Source organism: Anas acuta, chromosome 3 (assembly GCF_963932015.1).
Source record: "Anas acuta chromosome 3, bAnaAcu1.1, whole genome shotgun sequence".
Taxonomy (NCBI): Eukaryota; Metazoa; Chordata; class Aves; order Anseriformes; family Anatidae; genus Anas; species Anas acuta.
Window position 1 is genome coordinate 68771749 of NC_088981.1, and position 19558 is coordinate 68791306.

The following is a 19558-nucleotide window of genomic DNA, read 5'->3' on the forward strand; positions in this document are numbered from 1 at the left end:
GTTGTGCATGAGGATTATTCAAACCAACACACCTGTGTCATATATGGAGTGGTAATTCATGTCGAGAAAATGTTTGATATTAATAAAGAAGGGGGAGATTTGGGAATGTGGCCATGGGGGTTGGAAAGCCCCGTAGTTGAGATAACATTAGACTCTTAACGATGAGGCCATCAGGAATATAAAAGAGTTTAGAGGGAACAAAGAAGGGTGATTCAGGAGACTCCATGCAGTCTTGGGTTGCTTGTTCTCCAGCCATTAAGGCATGGAAGTTTCTGGGTGTTTGCTGTTGTTGTTATATTCAAAGATGTTTGACCAACGAAAAGTTGTTTTGAAAAGAACTACTGTGGAGAGAAGGGTATAAGAGGGGAGCCTGCCCTCAAGATGGAAGAAAGGCAACACAATGTGATGAAGTTAAGTTGTCAATGGGGAGGCAGAAAGAAGGAATGAACAGGAGCAGGCTAGCGGAATGGAGACTAGGACGGGAACAGGCACACTGATCGCCTCGTGAAGGTAGGTTCGGCCACACTCAGCAAACTGCTCAGAGAAGCTCATACAGAAAGTCACTGGAAATGGGCGCACTGGAGCTGGGAAGAAGCTCGAGCTGAGAGAAGCGGACCCGTGCACACAGCTGCCCCTTGCTGGTAAGCAGCTGCGCATTATGGGGAATCATACGTCCTTAGGAACAAAGACTGTCCTGGTAACCTTACAGCTTATTCTCCTTCTTAACAATCGGACAGTTTACGATCCTGAATTATGGGACCAAATGGAGGTCAAGGTGTGGGACTCTGCAACTAAAAACGACAAGGTTGCAGTGGAATTGCTCGGCACCTGGCGAGCAATCTCTGAGGCCTTAAAGAGCCCTGTGGGACCACAGTCAGAAACGTGTGGTTTGCCAGACCACAGGTTTGGCAAACTGCCACTGCAGGTTCCTTTACTGATCCGACTGCTACGCCATGGGCCCTTCTGCTGCTACAGCCATCGAAGGCTTTTGCTGTTACGCCCCCTGTTGACCTGGACGTGCCTTTTGACCCAGGCCTTTTCCTTCAAAAGGAGATGAATATGCTTTCCTCCGATATGGGAAGAACGGGATACATAAGGCCTGAAGACCGAGTTGCTTGACAACTTAAAGCAAGACATATTGTTCAAAAGGAATGGAAAATGGAGACTTGTTTGTAGTCAATAAAAGGAATGGAAAATTGAGACTGTTAAGTCATGGAACTTAAAGGATTGTTTGTTACCTTTTCTGATTTTACATATGTATAGGTGTACTCGGGTTTAGTAAGTCATGGAACTTAAAGGATTGTTCTTTCCTGATTGTATGTATGTATAGGCATACTTGGGTTTAGTATGTAAAGCAATGTTCTGTATATTTAGAATGCTTGATGTTTGTGTGTGCATGTTGGTGGAGAGTAGAATCCACGCACACACAGCGCTGTTTACTTGCCTTTTATACCTTTTATAGCTTTTATACCTTTATACCTTTTATAAGTATAAATATTACAAAAATTCAGATTGAGTTGAGACTTCAATTATAACACCTGGGATGGACAAACACATCTGCATTCAGTGTGTTTTGTGCGCTGTGCTAGCATCCAGGTAAACCAAGAGGCCTGCACTCAGGATATCCCTCATTTCCTTCTTCTCCTGAACTCAGGCTAGAGGCATTTTGAGGACAAAAAAAGGGCTCCACTAGACAATACCTCCCTCTTATCATTTGTTAGTCCATTTCTCACTCCACCCTTTAGCTCACAAAGCACTGCTTTGACAGGGAATGGCTCTGCAGTTCTCACTACTTCTTAACAAAAGTGATTTAAAGTTTTTCCCTGTAGCCTGAAGGGAAGATGACTGTTGCCCTCAACAGGTTAATACAGCCTGAACCTAGCTGAAGGGTGAAGCCAGCTATTCAGACACAAGTGAAAAGGAACTGAGCCCCCTGCTATTTCTTACAATCCATTTTAGTGAATTTAGTTCCCATTGGAGGCATGATGACAGCAGCTATAGACTGCTTTGTTCTGATTATTTCTGGCTTGCTCTAAAAGTAATTTACTGTAGAATAACCTATGTTAGAGGCTGTGGCTCTGCAATTTTACACAATGCATGTATAACTTAAGAATCCTTCCCACATTGTCCTAACAAAGAGGAGTCATTTCCCACGTTGAGAGTGGTTTGCTCTTCATGCTCCTCCAGCACCTGGCCTGTCTGCTAGAGCAGCCAATAAGTTTGCCAGTGGTAACAGTATTTTGTTTGGGATGCAGAATATTATTTTTTTTTTGTCTAAAATCTGACATCCTTATTAATTGTGCCTGTTGCAGCAAGAAGTTGCAAAGAGGTGAAGTTGTAACAATTTAAACTGAAATATTTGCTAAAATATTATTCAGTAAAAAAATATATTATTTAATTGAAATTTTAGTTTTATGTCTAGCACTAAAAATGTGCCTAGTTCTTTCATATCTACTAGACTGAAAAACTGATGGACTGAGAAAATGCAATTAAAGGTAGAAGGTAAGTATTGGAGAGTTTGTTAGTTTGCTATTATTTTACTAAAATCAAAGAGGTTTTTCCAGCGAAGGATGATTTAAGAATTTGTCTCATTGTAATATTAGAATGTCAAACCATAAACCAAACAGGAAAATGTTGGTGCTGCTTGAGCTAACCAAATGGCCATATGAAGGCTGAAGTGACCAGAAATGGTACAACAGGCTTGCTTAGCCCTGCATAGATGCACTGAGCCATCTCAAGCAGAATCCCAATGGTGCCTGAGGGCAAATCTATGCATAAGCTGTCCAAACCATGCGTCAGGCAGAGAGAAGTACATATTATGTTATACGTACCTCAGGAGTTCATTTGGATGGTGAACAATCCTCAGAGAGCCAAGACCAAACAGGAAGCGAAAATAAATGCATAACCTGAACAACCTAAGGGAGTATGTATTTTAAATTCTGAGGATAAGGTGCATACTGTCAGACAGATCACTTCACTCTTTGAATTAAACTCTGAGACATTTAACATTGGCAGATGCATTCCTAAAAATCCCTAGGGAGGCAGAGAACATTTATTCCTTATGCCCTCTTCATTGCAAACTGTTCAAACAATTGTAGCAGGCCTCCACCGCAGAGCCAACTGAACCAAAAGATCATAAAAAGCAATTTTTCTAGACAGCCATTCAGAGACCCAGGAGTTCTCCTGCTGGCAAAAATAGCAGTGTGTGGCATTTGGACTTTGCCAAGCTCATGCCCCATGAAAGATGACAGGTGACGAACTCAGAGCTTGCGAACAATGAGGAAAAACAGGCAAGAAAATAGCACATACTGTCCTCCCCTAAAGCCAGGAAGTGCTGCCTTTATGATTTTTTGCTGTCTGCACTTTATGCTGAGGTTTTGTTATTTTAGTAATATAAATGTAGGGTTATCCTATATGTGGAAAAATGTTAGGCTAGTATTGCTGGCTCAGCCAGTGTAAATCAAATATTTGTTTTATGTTCACAGAATAAAAGAAAGTGTATGGTAAGAAAGAAAAAAAAAAATGCTGCTTTTCTTAGTGCTACAAAAAAATCACCAGTTCAGTCTGAGCCCTTTACAAAGTGAAAGAATTCATATATGATCAAATTAGGCTTATTAGAAACCAGTGACATATTTCTGCTATGGAATTGACCAGTTAAGCATGTTCAGTAATTTATCCTGATGGTTTAAAGCTTGCCTTTAACAAAACTCAGTTCTTGTGAGACCCAATGACATTTCATGTGAGATTATGCAAGCCATTGTATTTATATTTTCCTGACTTTATCAAATGAACAGATATATATTCTGGCATATACATTCTCAGGATCCATTCCAACCACATCTGAAAACCAAACGGGGGTGTCAAAATGCCTTAACCCTCTTTCTCCCCTCCCTATAGTTTTCATGGGGAAGAAACCCAGGCACCTGGATGTCCAGTAGCCAGGCTCACACTGCCAGCTGCAATGAGGGGAGATGTGCTGGCAGTCTGTGTCATGCACCCACTGCTCAGGTGAAACACAGTCACAGTGACCTCTCAGTTCCTAGTATACCCTTACTAAATGCCTGAGCTGTCTCTATTTCTCACTGAAATAACTTCACTGAGGTGAGCCTTTTGTAAAAACTCATGTATGGGAATAAAGAATCCAATCTTGACATTAGGTCAGAGAAATTGCTGCAGACATAGTTCTGTGTAAGTGGGAACAGAAATTGGGGTTTAATAATGTGACAACATTCTGAAGGTATCATCTTCCCCAGGATTCCTTTACCGGTGTCTCTTCATGTATTATTTATTCACCACACTTTATACGGCAGTTTCCTGGCTGGACTGTGACATTTTCCAACATTCTTTCAGCATTATTGTCAAAATTGTCTAAACTAAAGGCTAAAACTTTAAAATGATCGATTCTGCCAGCTTGTTTTAGTCTTGCCTGTGCCTCTGGAATCTTCAAAATCCATAACAGACTGAAGTCACTCCAAATTACCTTCTCTGAATTCCAAAAGAAAGGGAGAAGAAACTATAGGGAGTTTTTGGAAGAAAGCTTAGCAAGTCTGTTAAAAAGACGTACAGTTTTAAAAAATGGTTCTTTGGTGTGGGGGAAAAATTATCAGAGAAGTATTATTGAACACACTGGCCTTAAAGTAGGAATTGACATTGAGGACAACAAAAAAGAATAAAAAATAATGAAATAATGTTTGTTTCTCCTAATGAAATGGAAAGAAAGAGCTTCAGCATTTTCTGCTTTGAGTGTTTGTTTTTTAGCGGCATTTTGTTCTCTATGAAATGAAAAAGTTAGTTAAATTGTGTTGTCTAGTCATTAAAAAATGTCCCTTATAAGGCATGAGGCAGTGAAATAATAAACTCACAATTTGACTCTTCTGAAACAATACCAGCAAGGAGAGACTTTACACCTGCAGGAGCTTTATTTAGGCTTGGTTCTTTTTGTATTAAATACTAATACAAAACACCCTGTATTAACTCAGGAAGCCCAAAATGCAATCAATTCTTTACCTGTGTCTCTACTAGTAAGTTAAGCCCAGGACAGCTCTGCGGCATTAAAGCCAACTGTACAGACCACTTCCATAACATAAAATTACCTTACCCTTCAAAACAGCCTGGCTTCATCCAAACTGCCTACTGGAAATGGTCCATAACCATACTAAACTCTGCCCCATACCCAAGGCCTATGTTTGGAAGATTGATGATCAGTCTGAGCCAAAATCAGCAACCACTGGCAGTTGTACAGCACAGACACTTCAGCTGCAGTGTTTGGGCACACCTCCTGGAGGTGTTTGGCTTGCTGCTGAAGACACAGACATTGCAGGTATTGATCCTCCACATCTATTGTGAGTTAACCCTGACAGGCAGCTCAGCACCACACAGCCACCCACTCACTCCCCCCAAGAAGGACAGGGGAGAGAACTGGAAATGTAAAAGTGACAGAACCCATGGGTTAAGACCAAGACATTTCTCTAGACAATGCAAAAACTGTGCACAAGCACAGCAGAACAAGGAATCCATTTGCTGCTTCCCATCGTCAGACAGGGGTTCAGCCACCTCCAGGAGAGCAGGGCTCACTCCACAGCATGGTTCCTTGGGAAGACAAATGCCATCACCCCAGCATTTCCCCTGCCTCCTCCTTTCGCCCAGCTGCTATTGTTGAGCACAGCACCACACGGTGTGGGACATCCCTTTGGGCAGCCTGGGCCAGCTGTCCTGGCCATGTCCCTTCCCAGCTCCTGGGGCACCCCCAGCCTCCTTGTGGGCCGGGCAGCACCAGGAGCGGGAGAGGCCTCGGCTCTGTACAAGCACTGCTCTGCAGAAACATCCCTGTGTATCAGCATTATTTTCCTCCTAAACCCAAAACACAGCACCATACAATCTACTAGGAAGAAAATTAACTCTATCCCAACCCAAAACAGGACAACAACAAATACAAAAGACTTTCCATGCTTGGTGACCCAGCACAGTTGGTTGGTTGTTTTGTTGTTGTTGTTTGTCTTTGTAGTAATGGAAATTTAAGCAGTTCTTGTCCCTGATTGTTTGTCCATCAATGTTTTCTGTCAGAGCTAAGCTTTGTGATTTTCTCCAGGTCCTAGAAGAAGTGAAATTGAAAACAGATTTTGCAGCAGTCAGTCATAGCTGGTGCTGAGATCTGTCATGAGGTGCTAATCTCCTCACTGGGAAGCTGTAATTCATTACATGTGGATAGGCAGAGAAATCTTTAAAGCCACCAAAAATCGCTGGAAAGAGTGTCTGGCTCAAATCCGGAGACATAAAACTTTTACCATGCAAAACACTCACACTGTTGTGTGACCAGTCCTGATGTTAGTGAGAGTGAGGGAGCTCTTGTGATACTAGAGGCCCCAGTAAGGAAAGGAATTAAATTCCCATTCCTCATGATTCTAATGTTTTTCTCACCCACAGTAACCTGCTTAGAAGGCAGCACACAACAGCTGCTTGTTCCTTGTGGACTTTTCTCCTCTCCCTTCCTCTTTACTCCTCCTCTGTCCCCTGTTTTCCTTCATCAGCCTTTCCTCACACTACCTAGCATATCCTGAGTTGGAAGGGACTGACAAGGATCATCAAGTACCTGACCCTGCTCCTCTCCCCATTCTCAGACATGTGGCATGACACCCATCTTGTGTGTCAGTGCTGGCGCACACAGGATTTTCCCACGAGTGGACTCGATTTACAGGTCCTGCACAGAACTACCCACTGCCTTTGCAAGCTGGCATTTCTGCTAAGCAATTTGAACCAGCTTGTGGAGTTCAGTGACAGCTCAAGACAATCAGCACGTCTTGGGGCTGCGAGGATGTGGTGGCAGCTGTGGGGCTTGGTAGCTCAAGCTGTCTGTGAAACTACACCTTTAGGAAATAGAGGTTTCCTTCCTCTTCCTCAGACATTCTCTCCCACATCTTTCCAGCTACAAGAAGCCTACCTAAATTACAGATGCAGGAAGAGTCAGGAGGAGAGAAAAGCTACATTGTTCGAGTCCTTTGTTGCAGCTCTGCAGAAATGAACTCAGGATTTCCTGAACGTGACAGAGCAAGTGTAAGGAGGAGCCCTGTACTCTGGCTGTTCTTGGCTCTGCGGTCCAATCTCCCTTTTTTAGATCTAATTGCTTGTTATTTTGGTGTGCATACCTTGCTTTAACTGAATTAACCAGGGAGCTATTGCTCAATAGATCACTATGAAATAAGTGTTCCTTCCCCTACCTCTCTTTTATCATGTGCCTATCCTCCTGACTCCTAACAGAGCTTCCTGGGGACTTTTATAACAGATTCCCTGATATTTGGCACTTAAATAACCATCTGTGAACACTGTGCTGGTTTAATCCCATTGGCTGCAACACAGAATTTATTCCACTGGGATTTACTATAGTATCAATGTTACAAAGGGGGTTAAAAAGAACTTGTTCAGCTATTGAAAATCATTGCCTTGATAAATCAACATTGTTGACAGAACTTAAATATTACTTTAAATTAAGATTCACAGATCTTAAACCCTGATTCTATATGTTCTAGCCATGTGATTATGAGAATAACAATGCTACTAATAGAAATGTAGAAATATTTCTATGCCAGGAAAAGTAATTTAACATGCTATGCACACACACACATATAAAATGGTCAAATTGCTTCTAGAAAATAAATATCAAAGTACACATAACATTTTTTGTTGCTGTTGTTATGAATGACCTATAACTTTTCAGTAATTGCAAACAATATTATGAACAAATGTTGTTTCATATTTAGTCATTTACTATTTTTTTCCTTTGCTATTCTCTTTGTGAAACTGGCCATACATACTGTGCAAAGCATTTTATCTCTTACATTTCTCATGTAGAACAACTATCTATTTCCTTAGGCATTTTGTCCCTTACATTTCTCATATAGAACCTCTATCTATTGCCTTAGATTTTTAGGCCTCCCAGCCACAATGTTGTTAGCACATATATTTTTAGCCATTTACCCAAAGTGTATTATCTTTCCTGCATCACGTGCATTAATATTAAGAGTTGATGCATGCACAGTATGGATTTAGCTAGAAAGCTGTAAGATATGTTGGCACCTTTTAAATGCTATTTCTTTGTTCTCCAGATCCTAAAGGCTTGGGAGCTGAGGGGAAGTATCTGTGTTTATTGCTGTTTCCCTCAGAATGAAATCTCCAGCTAATATGGTTGGGGAGATGCGCTCAAACACGGGAAGAGGATGTAACAGATGTAGTGGCATCTGCTTGCACTTTTAGAACCTTAACTAAAAATGTTCTGAGGAATGATTTCCCGCATCTTTCTCTGTGAGAATCAACTTAGCTACCCATTGATAATACTTTAAATGTCAACAATCTTCTATCACTGCTTATCAAAGACAGAAAAGGAGTGACTGCAGTACACCATCAAATTTCTCCACAAAAGAACCTTAAAATACTACCAGTGATATTATATTTTTGCAAGCTGAAGTTCAGCCAAGGACACACAAAGCCCAGACAGCAAGACTGAACTCAGGAGCCCCAACATTAATTTGGGGCATATATTCTCAAGACCATGCATGCGTCATTCACCTGCCTGATCATCTGATCATCTGACAAGACAGCCAGGGGAAAATTTGTTTGTTTTTTTTTTCTCTCTTTTTTTTTTTTTTTTACTGATCTGGCCACTTAATAAGAAACTATTCATTACTATTTTCTTCTTTATGTTATAAATAACAACTTCCATCAATTATTAACACAGCTACTTCTCATGATAGACATGAGAAATGTCTTTGGACAAATTCTTCAGCCTGCTCTCCAATAGAGCTGTGGAGGCAAATATTTAGCAGCTATTGTTAAGGGGGGGGGGGGAATCCTCAAGTTTTTCGTGTTTATTTTGTCGCTTTCTTGTTTTGGTTGTTTTTTATTTTATTTTATTTTATTTTATTTTATTTTATTTTATTTTATTTTATTTTATTTTATTTTATTTTATTTTATTTTATTTTATTTTATTAAATTTGGGATATTGTCTACTTCCCCTCTTTTTTTCTTTCTTCTTTCTCTCTTTCTCAGGAGAAATAGTAATCTAAAAAAATTCCCAACCTCAGGATTTCTAGAAGACACAAACAGCAGTCCTTCATTTCTGCTCTGCACATCTGTGAACAGCAAGACTACTGCCAGAAGTGTACTTTAGAGACTTTTTTGCAATAGCTTCTTTCAAAGCTTTTCCTTCCTACTCCAAGGACATTATGTAAATCAAGAAGATATATTAGACTGCAGTCTTGGAGAATTGTGGTGGTTAACCTAATGATGAATGCAGCTCTGTAAAAGCTCCCTCACTAATGCTTCAAGACTTATGATCTAACTTTTGGAAAACTATTTCAGAACATCACAGAGTGGATCCTCTTTATTATTTGCAAGGAAATCTTAATGGTCACCTAATTCTCAGAGTGCTTCCAGAAACCCCTAGAAATTTTCTGAAAGTGTAGTTTCTCTCTCCAGAAAGAGCCCGAATCCATCACTACACATCTCACAAGGCACTGAAATGCAGTCATTGCATACTCACTTGGCTCCACCGCAAGCAGGAAGCATTGTTCTTGGGGAAGGGGGGGAACACAGCTCACTTTGTATTGAGCCACATGTGCTGGAAGTCTTCACCTGCTGATCAGACTAAGATGCTCTAACAAAAGCCTACTTCCAGGGAATTTGTGTAAAACACTAGCTTTGCCAAGATAGAGCTGAGTTGGTTCATTCCTGACTACATTGATATGCACATGTCCCACATCTACACAAATGCTGAGGCAGTGCTCATGGAAGGAGAAAAAGGCTGTGATGAAAGTAAAGACAAAAACAACTGCTGAGGTTAAGGGGGCTGTCCTACTTCATATGAAGTGTTTCAGGAGCTCCATAGCAGGAGGCAGTTTGTGCAACATCCGAGTGAGTGTGGGTGCAGGGAAAGGAAAGGAAAAACTCAGTGATAGACTCTGAGCTGGATAGCAGGGAAAATCATTTAGCATATCCCTAGCCACAGCTTCAACCACAGATACTCTAAGTACGGCAACAGGAAGCAAGTAGTGAGATATTTTTCCTCAAATAATCTGATCCTCCAAGCTCTTCCCTGTGCGAGTCCTCAGTCAACAGTGTGCCTTCTGCCATCAGCTGTCTTCCTCCATCTCCTCACACCCACCTGTCAACCTGGCTTCTTCACTTAGCAGTAAACCCAGGCCATCTGGAAATCAACCCTTGCTGGCCATTACACAACATGTATTTCCAGAAATGTCAAATATGGTGAATAAGATTTTGTCAGCAAAGACTTGATTATATTCTTATTATGTCTAAGCAGTTGACCTGAAATTATGACTGGCACCTGGCAGGGTGACATGGTCCTTGAAGTGAGCTTAAGTAGTTCAGATGTGAGCATGCTGCTCTCTGCATTTAGGTTTTTGAAGCCTCTTGTTCCATTCTCATCTTTCCCCAAACCACGTGCTACTACACATACTGTATCAGTGTGCTTGCTAGAGGACATTGATGCACTGAAATTGGAGAAGGTGCTGAGGAGCTGCAGAAGGGAGTGGTGCTGAATAAAGGGGTCACAGTGTGTGCATGGTATACAAACAACTGGGAGAATTCGTGCCAGACACACTGATAGAGTTCCTATCCTGGGATAACCTGCACATTCTTTCAGGATACCCTGACCACCTAATTATAAATTAATTGGTTTGTGTACTTCCTTGCAGCTAGAGCATGGACACAAACAAGGTTTTATGGCTGTAGGCCATAACCAGGCCTCTAATTTGGAACACCCTAGGAGCAATCTAGCAAAGTAGTCCAAATGTGTCAGCACTTTATCTGCTTATGATGCTATCTTATTGAACACAAAGTAAACATAATTTGTAGAGACTATTTCACAACCACTGCTTTTTATTCATTAGAACAGTAAGGTAAGGATTTGATAAATTAATTATGTAGTTCACACAACTCCTTGGATAAATTCTACCAGAAAATAAGATTTTCCAGGTTTCCCTAAATAGAAAGAAAAAGGTTACTAGAGTGGATTATCTTCATCACACCTATTGGGGTTTCATCCTATCTTCCAGCCCCAAGAAACTATAATAATCTCTACAAGTGGTTTCCTTCTCTCTGCTTTTTCATCTGCAAACTTAGCTGGGAACATCAGGTTTGAAGGATGGACTGAGCTATTGAACTTGGTTAGTAGCATCTGACTGATGATTGCATGTTATTTCTTTTTTTCAGAAAATGACTCAGCTAGTTCTCTGCACTGCTTCAAGAGTCATCAGGGACAGAAGTACAGCAAGATCTTCCTGTGCTTCAGAATGCACAATGAACACTGAAACAGACTTAGCCATGGCTAAAACCAGCATAATAATTAAAAACAAATAACAAAAACTCTTTCCACTGATAAAATTTCAGTTTCTTGTGTCTGCTTGATATGGAATATATCCCTCTGATAATGTCACTTCAAAGCTTAGACCAACAGCTTCAAATGAGATAGAACTTGTCTCCAGATGCAGAGGAAGTCATTATTTTCCTTCTAAAGAAGCACCAAGAAATGCGACTTGGTTCGTTTTTCTTCTCTTGAAAAATGTCATTGGAAACTACTTGAGCATTAGACAATGAAGAAAATCTGCCTATTGTCCAAAGGGCAGCAATCACATTGGATGGATTCTCTTAACCAGTAAATTCATTATCACCTCCTTTATTTAAGTTACAAGTTTGAAAATGTTTGTTTCCACATCTCTTTGCTAAACAAATCTGTACGTACTTCTTTCCCACCCCTGGAATAGATGGTAGGATGATGCAGCTTTATATGTTTATCATATTATTCCAAAATTAGGCTCACAACATTGTTAAGGCTACTCATTGACACCTCAGGATGTTTAATTGCTACCAGTTAAATATCTGAGTCAGGGGACACTATATGGACAGCATTACATTATGTTTTAATTCAGGATTCTGTAAAAAGTGAAGCAGAGGAGAATTAGGCCATCAGGTTATGTATGTGCAACCTCAAGTTTTCACACTGTCCATGACAGAGTATTAAACGTCTGAGTTGAAAAAGATATGAGACTTAGCTCTGTTATTTGCTTTTCGTGTCAGAACTAGAGCCTTTGCTATCTGCTATATTTTCCTTTCAAAATCTATGCTTCCTGTGAGACTGGAGATATATTTAGAATTGCTAAAACTTTTAACATAAAAACAGTAGTGGAAATAAGTACTCAGTTTCTCAAAATAGGTTTGGCTATTTAAGTTAACTGAAACGAAGGTAAGTAGTCTGGGACTCACTTGGAATGTTACTTGTCCAGATCCTCCCCCCTGATATAATTAGCTTAGATGCTAAAGCAGCCTTTTGCATAGACATTTAGGCTGAAGTAAATCACATTTGATGAATAGGAGAAAAAACATGCTTGATATAAGCTCACTAAAGCTTACATTTTAAATTCATTTTCAGTCCCCAAACCAGTTTTCTCCCTCTGTGTCTCTCACCAGAGCAATGAACATTTCTGACTTGCTTCTTTGTTATCTCATCTCTTAAGGCAGGAAATCATGGAAAACTGAAAATACAAAAGTGATGGACTACCAGAAGACTTTGGAATTTATAACGCTGGGAAAAAGAGAAAGAGAGACTCTATTTGGGGTTGGAAATATGAAAGAAGCATGCTAGATTTTGAGTCAGGGTGTATGTTACACAGCTAATCACTGCCTTTTTCTTGCTTATGATCTTGCTAAACCAGACTGCTTCCTTGTCATTCTTTCTGGTCATTTTAGAGGGCAACACTGCTATTATGCTGTCTTATGCCATTACTTTTCAAATTTCTCCTTTTCTTAGCTTTCAGGCTAATGGACACTATGTATTACTGTAATACCATATGAGCACTCAGCAGATCTGACTCAATTTACCTTAGTGCTCTTCCCTTTGGAGAAAGGTCCCCACAGTCTTCACACTGGTAAAGCACTGCAGCACTTCCTACACCCCTGCCTGTCTGATTTTGCCCAAAATGGCATTCTGATGATGTGTCAAGGTAACCATTGACCTGGACGGAAACCAAGGAAGGGACTGAGGAGATTAGGATGGTACATGAATGAGACTCTCTTCTTGGTCAGTCTGCCTGCTGGTGTTGGGGTGTGCAGTCAAATCTGGAGAGAGGAAAGTAGTGTCAGGGCCAATAAGGCAGCAGTGTCCATGCCAGCACTCAGACATGCCTGTTATTTAATGCCTAAATCAAACATATTTGGGGCCAAAAAATATTAAAAAGCAAATAAAATGTCATGGGCAATTTAATGGAGAATAAAAATGTAATAGGATGTCGACTTTTCTCTTTTTTTTCTTTTTTTTTTTCTTTCCTGCAGAACCTACAAACTCTGTTTTAATTTGCTCCATTTGCTCCTCAACCATTTCATTGCCAAGAAACATGCTTCAGCCTGCCCTTCAGATGCTTTGATCTCCCAGCCACCACCTGCATGAATGTGATATTCTTGAAGAAATCTGCTTATCAAGTGGGGTGAGGTGAGGAAACAGGAATCTTGGCAGAGAAGTAAGTGTATAGCCAGTATGTCAGCATCAGTGGCTCCACGCAAAATGGTGGCAGAAAGGAGTAGAGAACTTGATTCCTTTCCTAAAGTGTACATCTTGAGAGTGCTGCTAATAAACTGACAGTATATGCATATGCACTGTATGTAAAATATACATATTTTCATCTGGGTACAATCTGATACATTATTACAGCCAGATACCAATAAATCACAGATTCTGAAATGTGAAAATAATATGGTTTCTAAAATGTGATATTAAGCTGGGTTAGTGGGGTAAAATGGGCATTTCGGTATTTGGGAGAACTGTTTTTTTTTTTTTTCCAGTGGGCTTCCAGAATAAAATCAGTTGCTTAAAAAAAAAATCTAAATGACATTTTCAATTGGATTTATGAGAAGTAACAATAAAATCTGTCTTCAGGACACATTTTGCAAAAATGTTTTTGTTCACCTTTGCTTCTGTTCTTTGACACTCGGGTTTGCTGTGCTGCAAAGAAATGCTGTGGTACATTGCACCTGTGATATATTCACACTAGGAACAGATGAGAAGAAAAGGAACATTCATGACTTTGCACTAATGAGGTTGCTGATCCACAGCTTGCTGGCACAGTGGAAATAAAGCCAAAAAAAAAAAAAAAAAATAGCCAATGATCTCATTTGCACACTGATAACTGCATGTCTCCTCAGACACATCCATTTTCAGGTCACTGCTACTGGTTTTTAACCTTGCTCTGGTATGGCTAACTGAGTGGCTAGTAGTCTTGTCATCCTAGCACTGAGCTGTCCACAGGCTCCAGAATTCCATTTATTTTGTCTCTTCTTATTTATTGGCAATTTATTCAATGCCAAGACTCAATCAGATGGGAAATTCAAACTGATAGACTTTGTTTAAATGAGAAATTTGCCCCTGTTTACCTTAAATTGTTTTCTAATTGATACAAATGACTATGTGGACTCTGTTTTATATCAGATTGGTTTCTGAAGATTAGAATCAGTTTAAATTGAAGCCAACCTGTCACTGTTGAATTGAAATAGTGTTCACAAAGTGCCACACTACTATTTAAATTGGTCCAAAAATTGATTTTAAGTTAAATTGGTAATTTTTTCTTGTACAGATACAACCTTATTTAATAACACTTTACGTGGTAGGCCATACATACCAAAAAAAAAAAAAGCACTGGCAGGGTGTTTGCATAGATGGCCACTGGCTACCTATTTTTTGTTTGTTTCAGATATCAAGGGTTAATTGAGGAAGCAGGAGGGAAAGTGACTCATGCAGGGATGAAAATGTTTTATCAGCTGTGATCTGTTCAGTCCCTGAGACAGAGAATAAATAAGGAAGTGATTTATAGGTTATAGCAGTTCAGGATGCACTCTTTATGAGTTGCTGAACACTGGTACTCTGCACCTGCTCGTGTCCTGATACGCTCCCTATGTGGGGACTTCATACCAGCAGACTGCTTCCCAGTACTGGGGAACAAGTTTCCCTCTACTTACTGAAAATAAAAACTTAACCTGCGTTTGTCCATACCAATTTATGCAAGTCAGACTGCTGCTAAGAAGAGAAACATTTAACCCTAGCAAACAGTAAGCATATAGATCATTTAAAACATCAATTACAAGTTGAGTAGACATCTGTTACTTTACATGAGTTTATGTTCCACCCAACTTCAGTATTTAACTTATAGATAGGGTAAAGCAAAGTAAAGCAGACACATGTCACAAGCACTGTGCTTGATGCAGACCCTCTACGAAAACAAAACAAGCAAACAAACAAACAAACAAAAAGTAAATTTTAAGAAGACAATATTTGAATATTGGCAGTGCACTTTTAAATCATTACATTGTCATTTTTAAATGAGAGACAGTCATTAGAACTATTACATTATATCACACCGCTTTGCATAAACACTGCATCTGTGTTTACGTGCTGTACACTGAACACAGACTTTTCTTGGCTAGCAGTTTGCTAGCAACAGAACTGAACAGGAAAACAGTTTCAGGCAATTATAGAAGAGATTCAATGGGTGGGTACAACTGCCCCAGGCAGAATATACTGCTGATGTATTATGTTTACACACATCACAGAGATGAAAACACTAGGCAGAGAAATGATAGGTATGTAAGAGAATATACAGGTTATACTCCCACTTAAACTGGAATCACTGCCATTTTTTTTGCTATTGTCATGAGAATTCAGGAGCAGTGCAAGCTCCCTTGGCTCCCAGACGTACAGTACTACTATTGTATAGAGTTAATATAATGCCACTCAGAGTGCAACAATTAAGGACAAATCAGCAGTCTATCCTCTTGAAATTCAAAAGCAATTAGTAGATGGTAATATTGAAGGTGCTTATTGCACAGATAACCAAGAGAGAAGACCTGAACCTCACAGTTAGTTTTCTATTTAATCCTCTTTATTTATTTGTTCTTTAATAACTTTGATTTTCTGCATAAAGTGATTTCATTAGCCAGCTACCTGCATGACAAAACTTGTGTTTACTTTTCAGGAAAGCAGCCCCAAAGCCCTATTTTTATAGTTTTAAGCTTTCTAGAACTACCCCAAGATCTGTGGATGACTTGGGAAAACTATTTTTCCATGTTAACTGTTCTCTGTGCTGCCAAGGGATTGTTACTACTGCTGAATAATGGGACAGGCCAGTTGTATTCTTTTATCTTCAATTTCCTTACATTAATATATATGTGATTACAAGTTTTTGGCTGTGAATGCTGGTATAAAGAAGCACCTGAAAAAACTTAGTTTTCACAAATAAAAAGGGGGTAGGGTGGAGGATGAACATGAGCATGGCTGGGGTTAAATGAGGATATGGGTGTTGTAGTATAATTAAATAAGAAGTAAATACTTCATAAGGAGGCGAAGTAATTTTATGTTGTATCTCTGTTAAAATAGTTTTATATTTTTTCAGAGGGTGTGGTTGGGAATACAGTAGTTTGAAGGGCTGTGTTTTGTTGTTGTTAATTTGGTTAGTTACTGAATTCTACTGAATTAAACTGAGGTAGCTGTATGCATATGAGTACACATGGGCTTGCACAGTTTAGGTAAGTAATGAGCTTGGTAACGGCAAATTTTGTAGCTATATCTTTCTGCTTCTAGAGTACACAAGGAAAGAGATGGAAAGTGATCTGGTTGCGATTTCTGTAGTATGAATAATGTTACTTCTCCAAGGCAAATGACAAGAGAAAAAACAGTACATGCTATAGATCCTGCACTTAAGCACTATGTTTAAAATTAATTAATTAATTAAATAAATAAATAAATCATAGTCTGCTTTGCTTTTACTGTGGGGATCCTCTGGATTTGAGAACACCATCTTGACCACTTTTTGGTAAGAAATAAAGGTTTAAATTCTTATGTACATTGGATTTCTCCTTCAATGTTTGCATAAGTATTCACCAAGCTCTCATAGGGGATGTGCTTTAGGAGAGACATGTAAGAAACTGCAACACCCTTTATTGAAAAGCAGGCTACAGATGCTAAAGCTGAAAGTTATTTTTCTGATTAAAAGCTCCTAATTATTTTTTTTATACCACTTACTAAATAAAGACTGAGGTACAACACAAATACTGTGTGAAAGAACAAGTTAATCCTAGTACAATGACACAAAAATACATGCACCAAAAAACAAACAAACAAACAAGCAAACAAAAAATTATATTGTAAATTCATGTCTGTAGATAGCTGCATATTAAAATGGAATAATCACCTTTTCCTGTACTTCCCTGTACTTTGTTATATACTCTCTTCTGTCTCAGAGCCTGAGACTCTAACAGTTGGCATTCATGTGTGGAGAGCTTCTTCCATGTCATTAGCTCTTATGTGGCATCGTCACCATGCTGCTTCCTTAACAAGTATGTTTGAATTTATCTGATGAACTTGCATTTCCAGAAGTGACACTAGACTAGGAAATCATCATTGTATACATGCCACTGAAAATGGATAATTAAGCTTTTCTGACCCATAGTGTCCTTACTATAATACTGGGTTATTACAGATTTAATCTCTTGAGCTAAAAGGCAACTTTGTATGCTTGTCTGTGCTTGATTGATTCAGATACGAGTTGCTATCCCAGAAACTTCTCTCAATGAGAACTACCTTAAATAAATTCAGATTAGAAAAAACACGTATAGTCACTTTTACCCTGAAAGTAGCTTCTTGATTTAGATAATGTCACTTCTATGAATTTTAAACCAAAATAACCGATTTCTATATGAAGTAAAGCATTCATCCAAAACTAATTATATAATTAATGAAATTAAGAACTTTTTCTTTACATTAAGTCTCTAAGAACAACTTTTACTTCCACCATACAAATAGTGAATTATTGTCAAATTATTCCTTGCAGAGCCAGCTGACTTGTGCTATTACATTGCTTGGATAGAAATGTTTATCAGGCAACTACAAAATGCTGAGTTAACTTCACAAATGTATTGAATTTCAATGGTCGCAAGTGTATGCTAATAACATGGTACATCGAGAAGCACGTAGCAGCTGTATGACAAGCTGTAGGAATCAATTTTGTATCTTATTTTTAAGAGAAAATGCCAAGTGGAATATGGTTAATGCTTCTTACATATGCTACACCACCTGACTACACAAGAGTTTTGTTACAATGTGAAGGGGGGCAAAGAATCCATAACACTTTTCAGTATGTCCTAGGTTTATGTTAAATGTGCTGTATATATACATGTATTTAATGGAAGTATTTTACCGTTGGTCCTCTATGACAATATAAAGACATATTAAATGATTTTTTTACCAGCTCTGAGGGCCTAAGATTTTGATGGATACCTCTAGGACTGAAAATAACATGATTTTCAGCATACAGATCTAACCTCTGTTTGAGCATGCACTGGTTTTGATGGGTGTAGGCCTTTATATAATCTACTAAAGCACCCATGATGAGAATCAGGGTTACTAAGTACTCCTAGACTAAAATAAACCAATAAACGTTTGTAAACACTCAAAATCAGTGCAAGTCCCTAAATATTGGGACTAGCTGAAGAATTTTTTTTCTGGCTGATGCAAATCCCCAGATGTGGATGTATCAGACCAAGTTCTACCAGCTGTAAACCCTTGAGTCAGCTTAAACACACTGAAGCTGCAGTTACTCTGTAAGTATAAATGTGATTATTGTAACTTTTCGTATTTCTTCCTCCCGTTTGTAGCTGAAGCAGAGAAAATTGCTGCTACATGCATCTGAAACTGAAACTTGCTTCAGATGTCAAGCCCCACATATAAAACCGCAGCCACTTTGATCTTGTGTAGCATGTTTTAATTTTGGAAGAAGTAATTACCATGCACGCTGTAAAATATGCTTTGAACTTTTTCTAGAAGGGGTGCAGGGGGCTGTAACAGCGGCAATTCAGTGCTTGCACTGTCGGTGGTGGGGTTTAGCCGTGCCATCTGCCCCTTAGCTCTCCACAGCTACCTGTTGCCCCAGTTCCCAGGGGCCTAGCATCTGTTAGGTGGAGGAGGCTGAGCGAAATGGCCGTGTTTGGCACCCCCTCGCCACTTTTGGTAGCTAACACAAGAACTGTACGCAGCTCCCACCCCCCTCAGGGTGACTGCGCCAGGGGGATAGGGGCACCGGCAGCACCCCACACCCCCCTCAGGGCCGGGCTGGGGCTGGGGCTGTGCCCGTCCCCAGCAGGGAGGCAGGGGGACAGACGGGCGGGGCCTTGGCCTTTCCCCTCCCTCAGGAGGGGAGGCGCCGCCGGGGGGAGCAGGGGCTCCCCTCACGCCGCGGCCGCCATGCGGCACAGGGGCTGCCCGGGGCCGCCCCGCGCATGCGCCGAGGGGGCTCCGCTGAGGGGCGGGGCCGGCCCCGCAGCCCGCTCCCTCCCGCGGACGGGCCGTACCATTGCGCTGGGGGGGGGGAACCGGGAAAGCCCTTCCTCCCCGAGCCCGCTGGGGAGGGCTCCGCGCTGCCTCCTCCCTCAATTCCACGCGAAAAACACCGCCAAAGGCAGCAGCGAGCGGGCGAGCGCCCTCACTCACTCTCCCACCTCTCTCCGCCTTCTC